Source organism: Nomascus leucogenys, chromosome 16, assembly GCF_006542625.1.
Source record: "Nomascus leucogenys isolate Asia chromosome 16, Asia_NLE_v1, whole genome shotgun sequence".
Taxonomy (NCBI): Eukaryota; Metazoa; Chordata; class Mammalia; order Primates; family Hylobatidae; genus Nomascus; species Nomascus leucogenys.
The window spans coordinates 86,971,209-86,992,054 of record NC_044396.1 but is presented as its reverse complement, the minus strand read 5'-3'; positions in this window follow the sequence as shown (position 1 = coordinate 86,992,054).

Sequence of the window (20,846 nt, the reverse complement as noted above, 5' to 3'; positions counted from 1 at the left end):
AACATCTAGACATAAAGAAGATGTCTCCCTCGGCCCTTGTATCTGCATCTCTACAGGGGATTCCACAGGCATTTATCTTGGACCCAGAGATAGAAAACCTAAGCCTTGTAGACTAAAAATGTGCCCATCTTCATCCACAAGCATCCTGTTATAATTTCTTTCACATATACTCTAGGAACGCATTTTTTTTTTTTTTTTTTTTTTTTTTTTTTGAGACGGAGTCTCGCTCTGTCTCCCAGGCTGGAGTGCAGTGGCGCGATCTCAGCTCTCTGCAAGCTCCGCCTCCCGGGTTCACGCCATTCTCCTGCCTCAGCCTTCCGAGTAGCTGGGACTACAGTCGCCCGCCACCACACCCGGCTAATTTTTTGTATTTTTTTTAGTACAGACAGGGTTTCACTGTGTTAGGCCAGGATGGTCTTGATCTCCTGACCTCGTGATCCGCCCGTCTCGGCCTCCCAAAGTGCTGGGATTACAGGCGTGAGCCACTGCAACCAGTCAGGAACGCATATGTTTTATATATCAAAATGCATGTGTAAATTTATTTTCCCATTCTTTTTCACCAAAGCCACTCCCAAGCAGAGCTCCAGATAAGCAGAACAGAACTAGAGGTACTAGGTGCAGTGGTTCTTTGTCATGTTTTGGCTACCCAAAATGTAAATTTCCTTCCTCTTTGGCAGTAATCCCCAAACTGTATTACAGTCTTGGTGATAAGCACAGTGTATAGAAACCTCAGGAGCCCTGGTAACCCCTCTCCTCACTACACAGCAGCTGGGCAGCCACACAACCTGGCTTATCCACCGGGACTCTCCTATCTTGAACGCTGAAGCTCCCGTGTGTTCTCAGCTACCTTCCCTCCCATGGTGTCTGTCATTTTTGTGAGCCTGGTTTCCAGCCTTTTCATCAATCCTGTATCTCACTAGCACACTTCCCAAAGGTCATCTTCTTGCTTAAGTTATGCAGAGTCAGTTATGCAGTCAAAAAAACCCATGAGCAGTACAGCCTTAATGTAATTCTAATCATTAAAGAATTCAAAGTTTTGTTAGCCTACCCAGCTTCATCAGGGTCAACGAACAGGTTTTGTTAGACTTTCTGAAAGGCCTTCATGTTTCAACAAACGTCATTGTTTGCACCCTCTGAGCCAAGCACTGTCCTAGATAATGGAGACTCAAAGATGAATCGGCAGCCATTCTCTCTCTCCAGGAGTTTGCAGTTGGAAGGAGTTCAAAGCTGTTTTAATGCCCCCCATGACCATTACTATCTTTCAGACACCTAGGAATCAGGTTAGAAACCACTGATCTAATCAAATCTCATTTTATAAAAGAAAAAACTAAGAAGCAGAGAGGTAAAGAGATTTCTCCAAAGTTAGGACCAGAACTCAACTTCCAAAATCCTAGGCCAAAGCTCTTTCCACTTCATCACCCCACCTGCATGAGATTGAAGCAGCAGACATCACCTGCCCATTTGTTGATTTTTGCCAACTGGCTGACACTGAGATGCTGGCAAGCAGACTTGTGAATGCCCAGTTAAGCCCAGCTGGGGTCATCTGCAAAATGGAACACTACCTGCAGAGGAAAACAGTCTCACGGAGGCCCTGCAGAGATGCTGTGGAGGACAGGCTTAGAGCAAGCGAGTCCAAAAGAGGAACGGGAACGGAAGCTGATCCGCCTGCCTTCCCAGCACACACCCAGGAGCATATGGCCTGTAATTAGCCACCCGGGAGATGGTTAGGGAGCCACAAATGGAGAATTAAGGCTTCAGGGGCTTCAGGTGAGAAACCTCGGCAGGAAGCCCAGCCCTCAGAAGACAGAAAAGCCTGTTTTCATGCAAATGCCTTCAGTAATCATAAACAAAGGGAGACAGGCAGGGGCTTAGGGATGACAGAGCACGGGAAGCTGTGGCTCTACCAGATGTGTAACTGGAAGGTCTTCGAGGCCCCGCAGCCCTTCTGGCGTTCCTCACGGGCCACTCCACCTGATTTATCACAGGACTGCAGTCTGGCAACCCTCAGGGACACGACTGAGCCTGTGGTTCCAATGACCCTGATTTTCGTGGTTGGGAAGATCCACTTTACACATAAGAATTAGCCACCATTCCTCTGAATCCAGTTCATTTTGCCTCTTTGCCTCCATCCCCTTCTACCCCATGCTAAGTGGAGGAGGAGCAGAGGTAGCAGGCACTCCCCAGGCCTGAATCCTGTGACCACCACTTCCTGGCTAAACGTGGTCACTTCACCTCTATTTTCTCATTTCCTATCTGTAAAATGGGGACTGTGTTGTATGGAAAACAGGAGCTACTACTTTGAAAGCTCTTGGGTGTGTGTCTTGCTTATCATACAGGCTCAATAAGGGTGAGAGATCTCTGTCGATATCCCCACCTCACAGATGCCTTTAGCTCACTCGTATCCAATTCAGTTGCATAGTCTTACTGCTCTAGTCCTTCTCGGCTTTTTTCTCACCTCACATACCCTCCCACAATTCACACTCCCCTCCACCTCTGTGCCTTTGATAACCACACTTGGAGTTCCTTTCCCCCTCATTTCTGCACCTCTATAACCTACCCCTCCACCTAGACTCAGAACCAATGGTAGTTCTTCAGAAAGCATCCCGCATAGCAAAGACAGAAATAACCAATCTCTTTTCAGCTCTCATGATAAATGAGCTCCCTTATGGCTCTGGGCACTCTCTTCCCTGTATGAGAATCATTTATGCCTGTTACCTCTCCCAATCCCCAACTACCTACTGCGTGGAGCAGCAGGGGCTTGGTAAATTTTCATAGAATGAGTGCACAAAGGAAGAAAGGGATAATGTTTACTCTGTGTAGCTTCCAGTTTCCTCTGACCTGTCCCCGTCATCCTCCACTCTGCCCAAACCTTCTTGCTCAGCCAAGAAGCACCATTCACTCACTCTCCTGCAAGCATCTGCAGACTCACTCTCCTGCAAGCATCTGCAGATGTGTGCTTTCAAACTTACCATATGCCAAGTCCTGAGAGGGAGGTTTCAAAGGAGAGTCAAAGCTCCAGCTGGCCTTGCCTGAATGAGAAAGAAGGAGTAGGGCAGAAGTGAAGGGTGCAAATATGTACATTGATGGGTCAGGGAGCTGTCGACACAGGCACAGACTGCAGAAGTTGGAGTAATGGAAAATAAGCCAGAATTGGCTGGCTGGGCCTGGCGCGGTGGCTCATGCCTGTAATCCCAGCACTTTGGGAGGCTGAGGCAGGTGGATCACTTGAAGTCAGGAGTTCGAGACAAGCCTAGGTAACATGGTGAAACCCTGTCTCTACTGAAAATACAAAAAATTAGCCGGGTATGGTGGTGTGCACCTCTCGTCCCAGTTAATCAGGAGGCTGAGGCTGGAGAATCTCTTGAACCCAGGAGGCAGAGGTTGCAGTGAGCCGAGATGGTACCACTGCACTCCAGCCTGGGTGACAGAGCAAGACTCTGTCTCAACAACAACAACAAAAAAGACGAAAAAGAATTGGCTGACTGAGGTCAGACCACGAGGCCATGAGGCTCTTGCTAAGGAAATTAGGTTATGTTCTATAAACAGTGTGGAGTCCATGAGGATTCACTGGAGATGATTTCTAATAAAGTTCTGAGCATGATGACTGACAGAGAGTGAGTGTTCAATAAATGTTAACTATTATCATCATTATTAATTTAATTGACATCTTAGGTCTAGGGAGGCAGCCATTGGATGCTTTGAAATGAAAATATCCAAGTAATTATACTCAAGTCCTACTTCTTCCCCCAACTCACTGTATGACCTCATGCAAGTCTCTCAACCTCTCTGAACCTCTCTGGGCTCCAGTTTCCTTATCCGTAAAATGAAGGGGCTGCACTTTGTCATCTCTGTCTTTGTGAACACCAAAAATCTGAGACAGGTCTCAGTCAATTTAGGAAGTTTATTTTGCCAAAGTTAAGGATGCGCACCCATGACAGCCTCAGGAGGTCCTAAGGACATGTGCCTAAGGTGGTCAGGGCACAGCTTGGTTTCATACATTTTAGGGAGACATGAGACATCAATCAACATACATAAGATGAACATTGATTTGGTCCAGAAAGGCAGGACAACTCAAAGCAAAGGCAAGGCAACTGGCAGGGAGGGGGCTCCCAGGTCATAGGTAGATAAGAAACAAATGGTTGCCTTCTTTTGAGTTTCTGATTACCCTCTCCAAAGAAGGCAATCAGATATGCATTTATCTCAGTGAGGGGTGACTTTGAATAGAATGGGAGGCAGGTTTGCCCTAAGCAGTTCCCAGCATGACTTTTCCCATTAGCTTAGTGATATGGGGCCCCAAGATTTATTTTCCTTTCACATCTTCCTCCTTTAACAATCCCTGATCCTGAGACTCAGCTTCTCCTGCAGATCTCGCTGACCCATCCTTTCTGTGAATACCCCTTCCTGGGCTGTGCCACACACATCTATGCTCTCTTGCATCATTCATCATTGTTCCAGTTTCCAGAGATTCTGATCCACCCAGAAACCATGTCTGTATTCAGATCTTCCCATCAAGACCTACCAAACAACTGAGCACCCAGAACATTCCCAATAGCTATTGATTTAGGACGAGTCACAACATTAGGAAAACGAGGAGTCAAAATTCAGCCTTGTCTTAGCAATAATAATGATCAAAAGGAGGGGGACCCGCAGGAGGAGCTAATACTAAGTGTCCAGTCTGGGCCTAGCTATTCAAAGCATTTCACATCTGTAGCAGACATGGCTGTTGGTCCAAAGAGTCAGATGTGTAAGGTCCTCGGAGCAGGCTGTGCTATGGTCAAGCTATTGTAACCCCTGTGACCCACAGGTACACATCCAGAAAGTCTCCTGGAGTCAGAAAGTCTGGGACAACGGGAAAACCACAAAAGAAGAAACACAGCTAGTTCCTGTCTTAGCTGATCAGCCAACCTTGCGACATTCTACCATTGTAACATGCTCTACCCTAACTGATCAATCAACCTCGTGACACTGTGCTCTGTGACCCCTCCCACCTTGTGATAATGTGCCTTGTGACATTCTTCCCCTGCCTGCAATAAAGGGCCCCTAACGGTAACTTTCCACTGCTTACCCCTAACCTATAAAACTAGCTCCAATCCCACCACCCTCCACTGACTCCCTTTTTGGACTCAGCCCACTCACACCCAAGTGAATAAACAGCCTTGTTGCTCACACTTAGCCTATTCAGGTTGTCTCTTCAATTATGAAGCTTGTCTCTTCAATTATGTTATGTTAAACATAACAAGATGTTTAAGAAATATGTATCTTCTTTAAACTCAACATAATTTCAGCATTGTACCCCTATCCCATGTGGGCTATCAGAAAATCCCTTTCTGATCATTTTTTAGGCCCCTTCACTTTTTAAGGTGGACCCAGTCCCAGGAATCCCATGTGGTTCCCACAGGGCAGGGAGCAGCTTCTCCTCCATACTCATTCCTGGTTGCCAATGCCACTCTCATCCTCCAACCATACGGTGGCCCCTCAGAGTCAGGTGGCTGCAGCTGCACAGCTTGGGCATGGGGAAACCTTTGATGACATCAGCACCCCAAGACCCAGGGCCCCATTTTTCAGCATCCTTTCTTGTCATTCTGCTCCTCCTCCTCTCCAGGCTCTGCTTGCACTGTGAGAACCCTGGCTGTGGTCCTTCCTTCCTCTCTTTGATATGCTGGAGTCATGGGCCACACCTGTTTTCCCTCACCCTCTAGGAGCCTAGACCCTTAGCCCTCCTCCTACTCCACCCAGCCCTGCTCAGGGAAATCTCTGAGTCTGGCAGGCAGAGTCCTCACCTCTTCCTGCTCCCAGAATTTCTCCTCCCTCAAGTCCTGGCCTCCTTCTTACTTTTGCACTTTGATTACTCACTACTCCTAGAGCCTAAACATTTTACAAAAAAAAAAAAACAAAAAATCTTTCCTAGAAGAAAGCGTTCTTCAGATTTCCTAGAGGGTGAGGGGAAAATGGGTGTGGTCCATCATTCCAGCACATCAAAGAGATGAAGGAAGTGCCCCAGCCAGGGTGCTCTTGAGGGCCATCTGAGAGCACAGCCTGAAGCACAGCATCATGGACAATAAAGAAATAGACATGGGTGTGTGCCAATAAAACTTTATTTATGGACACTGAAATTTTCATTTCATGCAATTTTCACATGCCACAAAATATTATTCTTCTTTTGACTTTTTAAAAACCATTTAAAATGTAAAAGCAAATCTTAAAAATGTTATTAAAAACAAACAAAAAAGTGCTCACAGGCCTTACAAGAAGAGGCAGCTCAACAGACTTGGCCCAGGGGCCATAGTTTGCCAATCCCTGGTGTGGAGGAACGAGCACTGGATATGGAATCCGGCAGCTGTGTTCCATTCCTGCCTCTACCTCATCCTGGCCCCAAGACCTTGAGCAAGTCATTTCAGGTTTCTTGGTTTCTTTTATCCTCAAAAGGCTTGGAATATAACAGCGCACTTGTCATAGGACTGTCGTGAGCTTTAACTGATATACAGTGGAAAGGGCTATTAGGCACAAATACCCCAAGATTATAAAGGCTAAGTTAGGGCAGCAGTGACCCTTTCTTATTATGGAAGAAAAACCTGGCATCTGGAAAGTATGAAATAGTAGGGGAGAAATAGGTTTTGGAATCAGAAAAGTCCCAGGTTCCAGCCCTGACCCAGCCACTTGTAACATATAACCTTGACAGAGTTACTCAGACTCTCTGAACTTCAGTTTCTTCATCTATAAAATATTGTTAATATGCCCACCTTATAAGCTTTTTGGAAGATTATTTCAATGGCATAAAAAGTACTTGGCATATAGAGACAGAAAAAAATGGCAGCTATTATTTATTCCAATGCTGTCTTGATCTTTTTTTAATTTCAAATTTCTGTTTTTCAGAGATGAAGCCGAAGTTCTTTATCAAAAGCATGCCTGCTCCCTGTCTCCAAAACATCTCTTTTAATGGTTCCCCTGGGCTTCGACACAACATGCCCCCTTCCTCCCCAAGGGAAACCTTGTTGCTGGAAAGTGGGTCAGCCCTTTGAACTGGCATTCTGTTTCCACGCTGAGAAATAACACTGGGCAGCATGCTGGGAGTATTTTGTTTCCTATCTCTCCTCCCTGGAGTTGCCCTTTCTGGGTCTGAGGCTGACAAGGGACTGGCAGGGGGAGAGGCTGCCCACTGGCATGGCCTGGGGAGGGGGAATTGTCTGCTCAGGACTCGCTGCAGCTGCAGGGGCCTCAGGGCCCTGCCGGCTTTGGGGTCAGGCTGATTATGTGTTCCAGCCGGCTGTGTCTTTGATCTGACACAAACAGGCCTGGGATGGACCAGGCTTCTCTTCTGAGAAAGTTTCTGGATGTGTCATTTTGGTGGAGTCCTGTTTGGGGCTAGAAGCTTGACGTGACTAAAGGATTCATGATGCTTTAGTAGAGGAGAGGCTGATGGAAGAAACTCCTGGTTGTCTGATTGTCCTGGTCTTCACAGAGAGATGGATGGGTCCAGGGCTGGGGTTTGCAGCCAAGAAACTGGAGTCAGGATAGAGGCCAGGATCAAGAACAGCCAGAGTGACATGAGCCCCAAGAAAGCTGTGGCCAGAGAAAAACAGAAAGCTGGGCTTAGGCACTGACTCCAATGAATGAGCACAGAGCCCAAGGTCAATGCAAAGTCCAAGAGTTGGGTGCCTTCAGTCCATGTGGGTCAAGCACCTTCCCTTCCCTAGAGGCTGGGACAGGTCCTGGGACTGTGTGACGAATATGACTTCAGTCACCTGAAGAACTTGCTTTCCAGGCAAAGAGGTGTTCACATGTAGGCACCGAGATGTGTTCCCTAGCCCATCTCACTGTATTCATGGGCACACAGCTAATCCTTGTTCCCTAGCTTATTTGCAGTGTGAGCCATGTGACTGAGCTCCAGCCAGTGGATGTAGGTGATGGGGATGTGGTCAGGCCTGGCCCACAAAATGCACCCACAGCCTCTTCCTCCTTTGGTGGCCAAATGCAGGGTCTAGCAGAGGGCCCCCAGGCCCAGGGCGAGGACAGAGCCACAACATGGGAGGAACCTGGGCCCCTGAATGACCCCATAAAAGACCACCTGTGGCCAGGAGCATCTGCAACAGACTTGGAGAGAATAAGAAATAAACCTTTAACTGGTAAATCACTGGGATTCAGGGGTTGGCTTGTTACAGCGGTTAACCTATCCTGACTAATAATCATGTTCTAAAAATATATAATAAGAGCCATGGTCATGGTGCTATAGAACAAGACGACTGAAGAGAATAAAATCCAACCTCCTTCCAGCTGCAGAGTTTTAAGATTTCAGCATTCTCCAGGCCCTAAACCAGGATGTCCTTGGTCAAACCTGAGCTGCTGCTGGAATTAGTCTCTGGGTACCCCGTATATTCAGCCTGCTGTCCACTCCTGATTCATTCAGCCCCCACAGGTGCTGGCTGCTCCCACATCTCCTAGAGGTCCTCGGCCTGTTTCTCCAGGGTCTCTGACAACTGTCCATGATGATCTTCCCTAGGCAGAGTTGTGCCTTCCTCACCAGGCTGTGATCTCCTTAAGGACAAGGACTGTCTGCTTCTCCAGTATCCAACTGAGAACAGAGAAGAAAGCAAGGCTTGTCTCTCTGCTTGATTAACAAACAGATGGCATGCTTCCATGTCCTCCAGAGCTGACCAGGTGGATGACTATCATCTTGCACTGTTCTCCACATCCTACTGCCTGCCCTGGCCTATCTATCCATGCTGTGGTAGCTTGCAAGTGGCCATGCATTCCCTCCACTTGTGCACATGCTCCTTTGCAATGGGCCTCAGCCACTCTTTCTATCAAATAGTGGGATTTATTGCCCCCACCTTGAATCTAGGCATGGCCATGTGACTTGCCTTAGCCTACAGGACAACAGCAAACATAATACAAGCTGACACTTGAAAAGCATGTGTACATTGGGATCTGCTCTTCTTTGCTCCTCAGGAAACTTCTGCCATCATGTGAACAAGCTTGGGTTAGCCTCTTGGAGGATGAGGCACCATGTGGAGAGTCCCAACCATTGCATTAGAATTAGAGACCCTGATAAGAGAGCAAAGCCATTCTAGAGCACTCAAACATAGCCACACCAGCTCAGAACAGAAGACTACCCAGCCAACCCACAAAATAATAAAAAAAAAAAGAAGAAGAAGAAATGCTTGCTATCTTCCCTGACTACATTTGGCATGGTTTGTTATGCAGCAAAAGTTAACTGACACATGTGTGCAGTCACCCATGACAGACCTTTTTGAGAATTAGGAAACCGAAAGCTGTCATGGATGAACTCCAGCCAGCCATCCCCTAAAGCCCTTCCTTCCTGTGAGCCTGGGAAAATGAAAATGGGAAAGTAGATCATTTCCTCTTTTCTTCTACCTGCATGGAGTGCTGTAGGTGAGAACTGCCTTGAGGTGTCCACTAACCCTCGTAGGGTCAGCTCTCACCAAAACCTTGAGCACTGGAAAAGAAGAAAAGGTAACCAGTGGGCTTCCATTTGCCCTGCACACACCCATGCACACACATGCACATATACACATACACACATGCCCATGTTGCATGCACACACACGGACACATGCACACAGTTTTTGCATCACTGGCATCAGAGCGCAACAACTCCAATTCATTTACAAGCTGGGAGGACCTAAGATGGGAATCAGAGGTGGAAAATAAAAGCAGAAACAAATGAGTTTGTCTTTAAAATTCACTTTCTGAAATCCTAATGCACTGTTCAAACTGGAAAAGCAAACTTTGGAAATTAACACTTTCTCCAAGTTTGTCTTTCCTAGGCAAGAGTCTCTGTGCACCAGCAAATGCATGTCTGGTACTTATACTATATTATGTCATGTTATATTATATAAATTAATAAATATATTATAAGTATAAAATATATTTAGCCTAATTACTTCATGTTTCAGGGCTGTGCTGGGGCCTGTACATAAACAAATAAAATAGAAATAGTCCCTATCTAAAAGAGGTGATTATCTGGTGGCTCTGTAAAGTAGTTCTTCAATGTCCCAATATTCCTATACGTGACCATTATTTATTTAACATATATTATGTGCTACTCCTTGTGATACAGAGAGAATAAGACACAATGCCTACTCTCATTGAGTTTATATCTGGTGAATATTCTCCGGACCCATACACCAGTGAGGAAACCTGAGCTCAGAGAAGTGTGATAACTGGTTGTAAGTCACACAGAACTGCTGAAATTCAAGCCCATGTCTCCTGCTTCCATCTGGGAGTGATCATTCCACACATCTCACTGTAGTGAATCCAGAGGGAAGGAGGTCATCCCTGTCTTTACTTTGGAGCAGGTGGCAGAGCCTCTCGCCTCTCGCTCTTTTGCTTTAGCTATTGGTTGGTGGAATACAGCACTAATGTCAGTTAATTGCATTATAAGGGTGAGACTGTATTAGCATTTTAAATAGCAAGTATAAAACAATGGTGCAAGTTAGACTTTGTTGGTTGCAAGCAACAGAAAGTCCATCTGGCCAACTTTAGGGGAAAAGAAATAAACTCATGGAAGGATATGGAGTAGCTCTAAGCATCTGCAGCAAAGCGGAACAGCCTGCTTCAGAAAGGTCAGCAAGGAGAGCAGCTTCCAGGTCCTGGGCACCACCAGGAGAAAAAGCTCTAGCCATTTATTGTTTCCCAGTTTCTGCTTCCTGTAACTCCACTCAAGACTCAAATTCTTGGAGGAGAGAACCTGACTGGCTAAGCTTGAGGTTCATGCCCACCTTTGACAGTCCCACTGAAACTTCACATCCCAGGGGAGCAACTCCCAAATGGGAATCAGGGTGCAGCTGCCAGAAGGAAGTAGAATGGCTGGTGAGCAGGCAACTACAACCCTTGTCCAAGAAAATAATCACTAGAGACCTTGTGGGTACAGGAGCCAAGAGTCATGCAAATGGTGGGATGTAGATTGTGCTTTCCAAAGATGGTTGCACCAATATAAATATCATCACATATACTTTTCTTACAGTGTGACGCCCCTTCATCAAGGAGGCTCTCTGTTATCTTCCCTTGAACCCAGGCAAACTTTTGTAACTCCCTCAACCAATAAAATGTGGCAGAAGTGATGCTGCATAGTAGGTGTCCCCCTGGCTCACCCACTCTCTGTCAGGATGCAAGCCTTTGGGAGCTGTGAGCCACCATGTTGAATAGGACATATGGAAAGGTTATATGGAGACACAGAGAGAAGTCCAAAGAGCCCCAGGGATTTGAGTCTCCCTGGTACTTACATACTCCCTGGTACTTGCCCAGTTACCAGTCACATGAGTGTAGAAGCCTTCAAGATTGCCGTAGCTTCAGCCACTGTCTGGCTGCAACCTCATCTGATATCTCAAACCAGAACCACCCAGCTGAGCTACTTCTACATTTCTGGCACACAGAAAGTATAAGATACAAAGAAGGATTATTGCTGTTTAAGCCACTGAATTTTGAGGTGATGTTTTACCCAACTGCAGTAACTGGAACAGGCAGTACTACGACTATTACTTTTTTTTTTTTTTTTGAGACAGAGTCTCACTCTGTTGCCCAGGCTGGAGTGCAGTGGCATGATCTCAGCTCACTGCAACCTCTGCCTCCCAGGCTCAAGCGATTCTCCTGCCTCAGCCTCCCTATTAGCTGGGATTACAGGCGCGCGCTACCACACCTGACTAATTTTTGTATTTTTAGTAAAGACGGGTTTTCACCATGTTGGCCAGGCTGGTCTCAAACTCCTGACCTCAAGTGATCCACCTGCCTCCGCCTCTCAAGGTGCTGGGATTACAGGCATGAGCCACCGTGCTCAGCAGTACTATGATTTTAACAGTGAGTTAGCAATCATGTTAGGTGATACTCCATCCATTAGTCAAATATTTTACAGTTCATAAAGCACTTTCACATGCATCCTATCACTGGGAGGATCTTCTTCCAAATCCTCCTTCACCAACCATTCTCCTCCACATGCATATTCCAAGTGCTCCCAAGACCAACCCTGGGCCCTGGTCTCTTGTTCCTTCACTCATTGCCTCCAGAGCTCAAAGGGCCTACATTCTAGCATGAGACAGTGATAGCCTGAACCATGGTTATGGCAATGGGATGGAAAAACTTGGACCCATTCATGAGATATGAATGAGCTAGACCCTCATAGTATCTACCAAAGGGGATACAACTAACATTTGGGATAGGACTGCCCCACACATGAAGGAATGTTCAGCATCTCTGACCCCTGCCCACCAACTGCTGGTTTCACTGTAGTTTTTGTGACAACCCATAAAAGACCCTCTAGATGTTCCCCGGGTGGCAGTACTGCCTCCCTGGAGTTGGGAGCACTGCTACGATGATCAAGATTTGGTGGGTGTTTGGGATTCAGAGCTAAAACGTGCTTCCAAGGTTCTGACGTAGGCAACTTGGGAGATGACGATGCTTCTTGCTGAAACTGGACCAGGAAGATAATCACTTGTGGGGTTGCAGTAGCTCACACAGTGCTGGAACCATTCAGTACAGAATTAGATACATGACCCTGAACCATGAACCACTGACTCTGCCAGGCCCTGGTAAACAGGACAGACAAGTCCTCTATGCTCCCTAATTTATATCCTAGTTGGGGAGGCAACAAATAAGAATGTGTCCAAATAAATCAACAAGATCAGATTGTGCAAAGCACTACAGAAGAGATAAAGGTGACAAGATGGAGCCTCCTCTTTCAATGGTGGGGGGGGGGGTGGGCAGTCAAGGAAGGCCTCTCAGGGAAATGATAGTTATGGTGAGATTTGAAGGGTAAACCCAGTCATGGAAACTGCTGTGGCAAAAGCACAGGCTAAGGGACCAGCAAATGTGGGGCCACAGAGACATGAACGTGGCTGAGAGCTTTGGGGACAGAGTTTGAGATGAGAAGAGAAGAAGCATATGAGAGACTTTGGTAGCCATGAAGATAGCAACATTTCAGAAGGACAAAGGAAGAGGAATCCAATCAAGATGGAACTGGGCAGCCAAAGTGGCAGGAAGAAAACCAGAAGTTTACAAAGTCACAGAAGCCAAAGCAGGGGTGCAGCGTGAGAAGATAGAGATGGTCATGAGGGCCAAATGCTGCAGGCAGAGACCAAGGAGGAGGAGAGCTGTAGCATCTATTGCTCTGGCCACAACAGGGTCATGGGGGACACTTGGTCTAGCCATTCCTGTGAGTGGTATAAAGAACAGTGGGCAGGAAGATGGACACTTGGTTCTAATCCTGGCCCTGCCCCTAACTCCTAAAGAGTCCCCTCCCCTTTCACAGTCTGGACTGTCATATGGGAGATCCATTCTAACCATGCAGTCCATGATTCTGAGGACTAGGACTCAAGCCTTTCACTTGTATATCCCTCATGGAACAACTTTATTCATGTCCTCGCATACTGGCTAAGCTTGAGGTTGATACCCACATTTGATAGCCCCACTGAAACTTCACATCCAGGGTGAGCAAATCCCAAATGGGAATCAGGGTGCAGCAGCCAGAAGGAAATAGAATAGCTGGTGAGCAGGCAACTACAACCCCTGTCCACGAAAATAATCACTAAAGACCTTGTGGGTACAGGAGCCAAGAGACATGCAAATGGTGGGATGTAGGTAGTGCTTCCAAAGATGGTTGCACCAATATAAATCTCATCACATACACTCTTCTTACAGTGTCATGCTCCTTCATCAAGAAGGAGGATCACCGTTATCTTTCATTGAACCCAGGCAAACTTTTGTAACTGCCTCAACCAATAAAATTTGGCAGAAGTGATGCTGCATGGTAGGCATCCCCCTGGCTCACCCACTCTGTGTCAGGATGCAAGCCTTTGGGAGCTGTGAGCCACCATGTTGAACAGGACATTCAGAAGGATTGAGATACTAGCTATATGACAGGCACTATGATAGATGTTCTCATGCTCGTGTTTTAATGCTCATAACAACACTGGGGATAGGTGGCATTATTCTCTCGCTGCAGGAAAAATAAAAATAAAATTAAAAAACCATGAGACTCAGACAGGAAGAGATTTGCTAGGATTGATACCCAGGTCACTCCTGACTCCAGATATCCTAAGTCTTTTTTTTTTTTTTTTTTGACCAGTAACTCGACCTGATTCTCTGATGATGTTTCTGTTTTCTAAAAGCACCCCAGTTATGCTGCCTAGTGAAACCAGCTGGAGGTAGGCTTGGAAGGCCAGGGATCAGGACCCAGATCTGCCCTGAAATCACTGTGCGACCTTGACCCCACTCTGAGACCATTTAATCGTCAAGAGGGACAGCAAGCCTGGCTCTGAGACCTTGCAGGGGTGGAGTGGGGATCAGATGTGTTTCCAGATATAAAAATGCTTTAAAGAGGAAAATGGCCCAACCAATATAATACAGTACTTCTCCTGCGTGCATCAGATCTCGCTGAGAGCAGAATTCTAAAACCATCTGAACTCTCTAAGCATTCAGAACTTGTGGAGAGGAAGAACAAGGTGTATAATTTTTTGTTGTCATTGCTTTAGAAGCTCAAAGTAGGATTGGAAAATCGTGACTTCTAAGGCTCACAGCTTTGAGTTTCTGCGGACAGCTGGGCCTGGAGATGATGTCATCTGGCATGAGTGAGAAAGCCTCCCTTTAGCAAAAAGTGATTTGCAGGAAGGGAATTTCTGCACTCTGCGTGTGGGCAAGAGATGACCAAATGTTCCCTGACATTCGTGCTTGATTACCTGTAAAATGAGACCCCATCCTTAACTGTCCATGGGGAGAATGGAATATCAAACCACAGGAGACCATGTCCACTCTAACCCCAAAACTGAGATCCTGCATGTGAAAATACTTTGAAAACAGAATATCGAGAAAGAATTTGAAATATACATGAAGATTTACAGGCATGCTCATCACGTCACTGTTTACAATATAAAAAGTAGACAGAGCCTGACACTTCACGAGTGAATTGATTAAATCAATTTTATGGTATATCCATGTATTAGAATATTGCGATGCTACTAAAAGGATGTTTGCAAGGACTTTTTAATGGGTTGAGGGAATGTTAATTATGTTGAAGGTAATGTCAGGGGCCAAAGCTGCCTGAGCATAATGGCTGAGCTCCAGACGTACACGAGTAACTGATTGGGATGAGAAAGAACACAGCCAGCAGACAGGGTTAGGGAGGAAACTGACTTTTCATCATTCATCTTTTAGTAACTTTTGAATCTTCAGATGGAGAAGAGCCATCGATGCCTAGCGCAGTAAAGTAAATAAGACCCACACTAAGACAAAGTATTCTAAGATCCTACGAACTTCCACATCGAGAAACAAAGTCACGTACAAAGAAACTGGAATCAGAATACCATCAAACTATTTTCAACAGAAGGATTAAAATAAAGCCATTTGCAAATATTTGCAGTCAAGAACTTATCTTTTCTGTTGGTTTATTTTTAAGAGACAGGGTATTGCTTTGTTACCCAAGAGTGCAGTGGCAGAATCATAGCTCACCGCAGCCTCAAACTCCTGGGCTCAAGCAATCCTTCCACCTCAGCCTCCTTAGTAGCTAGGACTATAGGTGTGAACTACCACAGCCAGCTAATTTTTTTCACTTTTTTATTTTTGTAGAGACGGGGTCTCACCATGTTGCCCAGACTGGTCTCAAACTCCTGTTCCCAAGCAATCCTTCCACCTTAGCCTCCCAAAGTGCTGGGATTACACAGGTGTGAGCCTCCACACCCAGCCTAAGAAGTTACCTTGTTATCCTGTATGCACCTTTTCTTGGAAAGCTACTGGAGGTTACACTGGAGCAATACAAGAAAGTAAGTCAAGAGGAATATAGGAAATGTAATGCAGGCAAAGGGAGGATCTAGATAGCACAATATCCAGGCTTGGAGGAGCCCCACTCTACATTGGGGAAGGGGCCAAAACATACCTCAAAGAAGGTCTTCAGGCAAATAAAATGGGTTGAGGGCATTTGTGACATTAGGTCATGTAAAAACGGTAAATAGTAGATCCTTAGAAAACTAAATGAAATACATGACACAATTTTTAACTATAGGAAAGTATAGTACACTCCTTAACTCAGAGTTGGAAAACATCTACAAAGTATCACGAATCATGTGTTAGCTGTGGTTCTCTGAGAAGTGTATGCTGCAAGAGGTAAAAGAGATGTGTTGGAGAAAACACCTGTAAAGGAGAAAAGGGAGGGAATGTTAAGACCTGGCAGTTCTGATATTTTGGAAAAAAAGAAAGTTAAGAACATTTTGGATAGGCCAATGGGGAGTCTTCCAGCCAAAGTTCCTCATTAAGAGTCTCACACCTAGAAGAAAGGGGCCAGAATTACTACCCACGCATTGGGTACTAATTGACTGGGGACAGCTGTAGGAAGCCTGATGTGGGGCAGTTCCAATAGGACAGCAACTTGGAACCACAACAAGAGATTGGAGTGGTGAATCTTCAGGACCACTGTCATGTAAATACTGAGTATTGATATAAACAACTAACACTGAAGGACAGGAGAGGGGAAATTGGAGGTGGTGTTTCAGAGAGAGGGAGCAATCACAAGACTCCTCCAGGTGACCCCCTACATTTCTCAGCTTCACGAGAAGTAAGGGTAAGGCCATTGACAGGACCACAGGCCATGAGCAGAAGTGGAATGTGTCCCTTTCAAGCGAAGGAGATAAGAACCTGAGGGCTTCATCCATCATGCTCTTTCCCTGGGCAGTGAATTTTGCAGCCACATGTTGCGATGGTGATGGCACATGATGGAGTTAAGCTTAAGTCATTCAGTCACTAGAGGGAGGGCAGCCCCTGCACCCAGATGCACATTCATCCCACCTACCTGCCTCCCCAGGACACAACTTGGCCACTTAAAGAAGACCCTGGCACTGCCCTCCTTGCCACATCTCCTAACACCAGCAACTGTCCTCAGCATCCCCCATGACACCCTCTGCAGCGGGAGCCAAAGCACCTCGGGCATTCAGATTCAACCAGAACAAGCCCAGGTCTGGCCCCCCAGCCACTTCAAGATGCAGGATGAAGGATTGTGCTGAGTCGTGGAGTCTGGTTTCTCCATCATCCCCCAGAGCACCTGCATATCACATCCGGAAAGTGCAGAAGAGTTAACCCTCCTGGAGCAAACTTTGACCAATGAGAGGCAAGAGATGAGAAGGAGCTGGCAGCTATATACTGTCCCTTCTTCCCTGTGATGGATTGTTCTGAGTTGTGGTTCACTAAGGACACCATACATGACCAAGTAACCGAATGTGTTTTCCTTTTTTTTTTTTGAGACGAGTTTTGCTTTTGTCACCCAGGCTGGAGTGCAATGGCATGATCTCGGCTCACTGCAACCTCCTCTTCTTGGGTTCAAGCAATTCTCCTGCCTCAGCCTCCTGAGTAGCTGGGATTACAGGTGCCCACCACCATGCCCAGCTAATTTTTGCATTTTTAGTAGAGACGGGGTTTCACCATGTTGGACAGGCTGGACTCAAACTCCTGACCTCAGGTGATCCATCCACCTTGGCCTCCCAAGGTGCTGGGATTACAGGTATGAGCCACCATGCCTGGCCCCCAAACGTGTTTTCTTGTGGAGTTGCAGTAGCTCCGTGATGCATTCTTGCCTTCGTTTTCTCCCCCTGTCTACTTTTCTTCTGTTCACACTCTCTTGCTGCCCTGGACTTGCACTTCACAACAAAGCCCTGGCATGTAAGCTTTGCCTCGAGCTCTGTGTTCTGTGGCCAAGACGCCTTTGGAGGATACTTCTTGGGTCTTTGTGAAACAGGGAGGTTCAAGGGGAAGAAGTGACTGAAGATAAGAAGAGGCCAAGCCCTGTGTGTAGGAGTCAGAAAGCAGAGCATAAAATGGACAGAATTTCTGAATAGCTCAGAAAGGGAATAAAGAACCACAAACCAAGAAAACAGCTGAGATAACATCTGGGACGGGAGAGTGATGGGAGAACACTGAGCTGTAGGACACCTCATGATGGCGTCTGAAGCAGGACAGCGGCTGAGGCCCTGGGCCTGCAGAATGCCACACACCCCAGTGATGAGGACAAGAGCTGCAGTGCCTATGAAGGGCTTCATTAACACTCTGATACTAGAAATGGCATATTTTCATGTATTTTTAAATAAATTTATGTCAGCCTCATCAGCCAAGACTGGCAATGAACCCATTCTCAGATAATGAGTGGAGGGATCTGGGAGACCGCCCATCTCCCTGGAGACTCTAAAATGATGCAAATAGTTAGCACATTATTGAGTGCTTACTGTATACCAGCTGTTGTTCTGCCCACTTCATGTGTATTAACTCATTTAATCCTCATGACAACATTTTGGGTTAGGCACTGTTAGCATTTCCATGCAATTGATAAGGAAACTGATTAACTTACCCAAGGTCAAAGTAGTGATAGAGAAAGATTTCAACTCAAGTATTGTGCCTTTAAATCTCGTTATTAATGGATACACCATAACACATGTGATGTGAGGCTTTTACAGTCAAAAACATGAGGAAGAGTCTCTGGTCTATCAAGGCTGCCGTGGCAGCTCCCAGTTCTCCTTGTCAAGTACTTTAGGGTCCATTTGAGGGGAAAGGCTTTGTTGGGGACCACACTCCCCCTAAACCTGGAGATCTTTACCAGGAGAAGTCAACCAGAGCCCACACCATGGCACAAGTGGGCTCAGTCCACCCTGAACCTTCCCACTGTACCCCATCTCAAGGTCTTACTGCCTCGTCGTCTCCCTCATCCCACCCTCCCATACTCATCCTTGTGGCTCAGGAAGTTCAACGCTCCTTTTCCAGGGTTGAGCCTGTGTCCTTCTCTCCTCTGGAAAATCAGCTTCCACTCCCACCCCAACCAGGAAAGGGCTGAGCCTCCACCCATGGGTCAGTTCCACCCTGGGAAAAGGGAGAGCAGTCCCCCAAAGACATGAAGTCTTCCTCTTCCTTTTAGGAAAAGGAAAATAGTGCTTTGTTTTTTTCTTAAGTGATTCGGGGTGGCGGGGAACTATTGTAGAGGTTTCATACTGTATAACCCTAGAAAATGCTGTTCATATTCACAGTCATCATAGGTGTAACTATCAAGAGCATCTCCAGAAGACAAAAACAGAGTACCTTGAGGGAGGGAAGGACTTTGTAAATTCATAGCGAGGTATCTTTAGGGCTAGAGGTGGGGTTGGGAGGAGTCTATTACAAAGCAAAAGGGGGAAATTCAAAACACTATTAATTTCTCAATAAGACATCCAGTTATGGAGTTAACATTTATTGGGCACCTCCTATATCCAGGTACATCTCTAAGGATTTTCTATTCATTATGTCAATCTTCAAAACAATCCTGTGGAGCAGGCAACATCATCACCACCATTTTACAGATCAGAAAACCAAGAGAGTTGTTTGTCCAAAGCTATACAGCTAATAAGCGGAGAAGCTGGGATTTGAACCCATGTCTGCCCACCTTGCCAGCCCTCACTCTTCTGTGGATGACAAAGGCACACCAAGACTCAGCCTTGTGCAAGAAGCAATCAAAGAAGGCCTGCAACAATAGAGGCACATAATTTTTGCATGAAGCCACAGTCTTACCGATGGCTCTTTTCATGGGGCTTCTTGATGATGGGATCATTCATGTGGAGGCTACATGCACAGAAACCTAATCAGAGACCAGTCCTGCCAACCGACATGCATGACTTTGGACACACTGGTTAACATATCAGAGCCTCAAGTTTCCTTCCCTGCAAAACTGGGGCTGATGCTCGTTTTCTTGCAATGTGAGGGGGATTAGAAAATGTATCCTATATAAAGTGCCTGAAACTTTAACAAATGTAACTTTCTTTACCATTACCAACTCTCCTCATTCTTAAATTCCCTATCATTGCGTTTCTAAGGAATCTGCCTTTTCAGTTAAATTCCGAGAGTGAGCTTTTTAAAAAGAGAATTGAGCTGGCTTTTATTATCCGATGCTGATAACATTTTTGATGTGTATCAATCATTTTCATTTGTAAGGTGGGTGGATTTTATATATCCATATCTAGCTGCTCAGAGAAAAATCTTTGAAGCTTCAAGATGGGATTTTTAAAACACCTTTAAAAAGAAAAAAAGCAAAAGTTTAACCTTCAAGGAAAATAAAAGAGAACATGAAGTCTGTACTTGAATACACACAACATTAAAAAAAAAACAAAAACCTGAGCCTGAGGTTGCAAATGTATGTCCTTGACACCAATTGTTTGGACAGTATAAAAAGGATGGTTTTCATCTGCACTGGTAAAGGAGGCAGCCTAACAGACTGCATGAGACCATAAATTCTGTCCCTATGGGCAGCATTGCCGTGGGGCCGGAAACCCTGTTATTACAGATGTCCCATTCATTCATTTATTCTTTCTGTCATCTATTCTCCTCACTCATTCTTTCATCTCAAAATCTCTTCTCAAGTGATTACCATGTGCCAGGCACTGTGTTAGCTGCTGAGAGTATGGAAATGACTGACAGTCCCATTATAGATATTCACTTTACAGATAGAGAAACAGGCATGTTCAGATAATGACAATATAAAGTAAGTTTTATCTATGACATGCTAAAAGAGCAGTAAAAACAGAAAAAATAAGACTCAATTCAAAGACAAACACATGACAAATAGAACTTTTGTGTTGTGAGGTGTAATGAAAAAGCACAGACTCAAGAAGACTTCACATTGGCTGAGGGTATTAGAAAAAGCTGGGCACTAGGGTCGGAGGGGGTGGGGTGGTCTCAGAGCTGCAATAGTAACTCTCTACCAGACCAGGAAAAGAAAGTGTCCTGGCATTTTTGTCCCCTGGAAAAAGATGAATTATGCTGCAGGAGTAATCCAGGTCATCCCGATTGCCCATTTGTGTACTTGCTTCTGTATTCTTCAGTCTACCTGATTAATTTCCA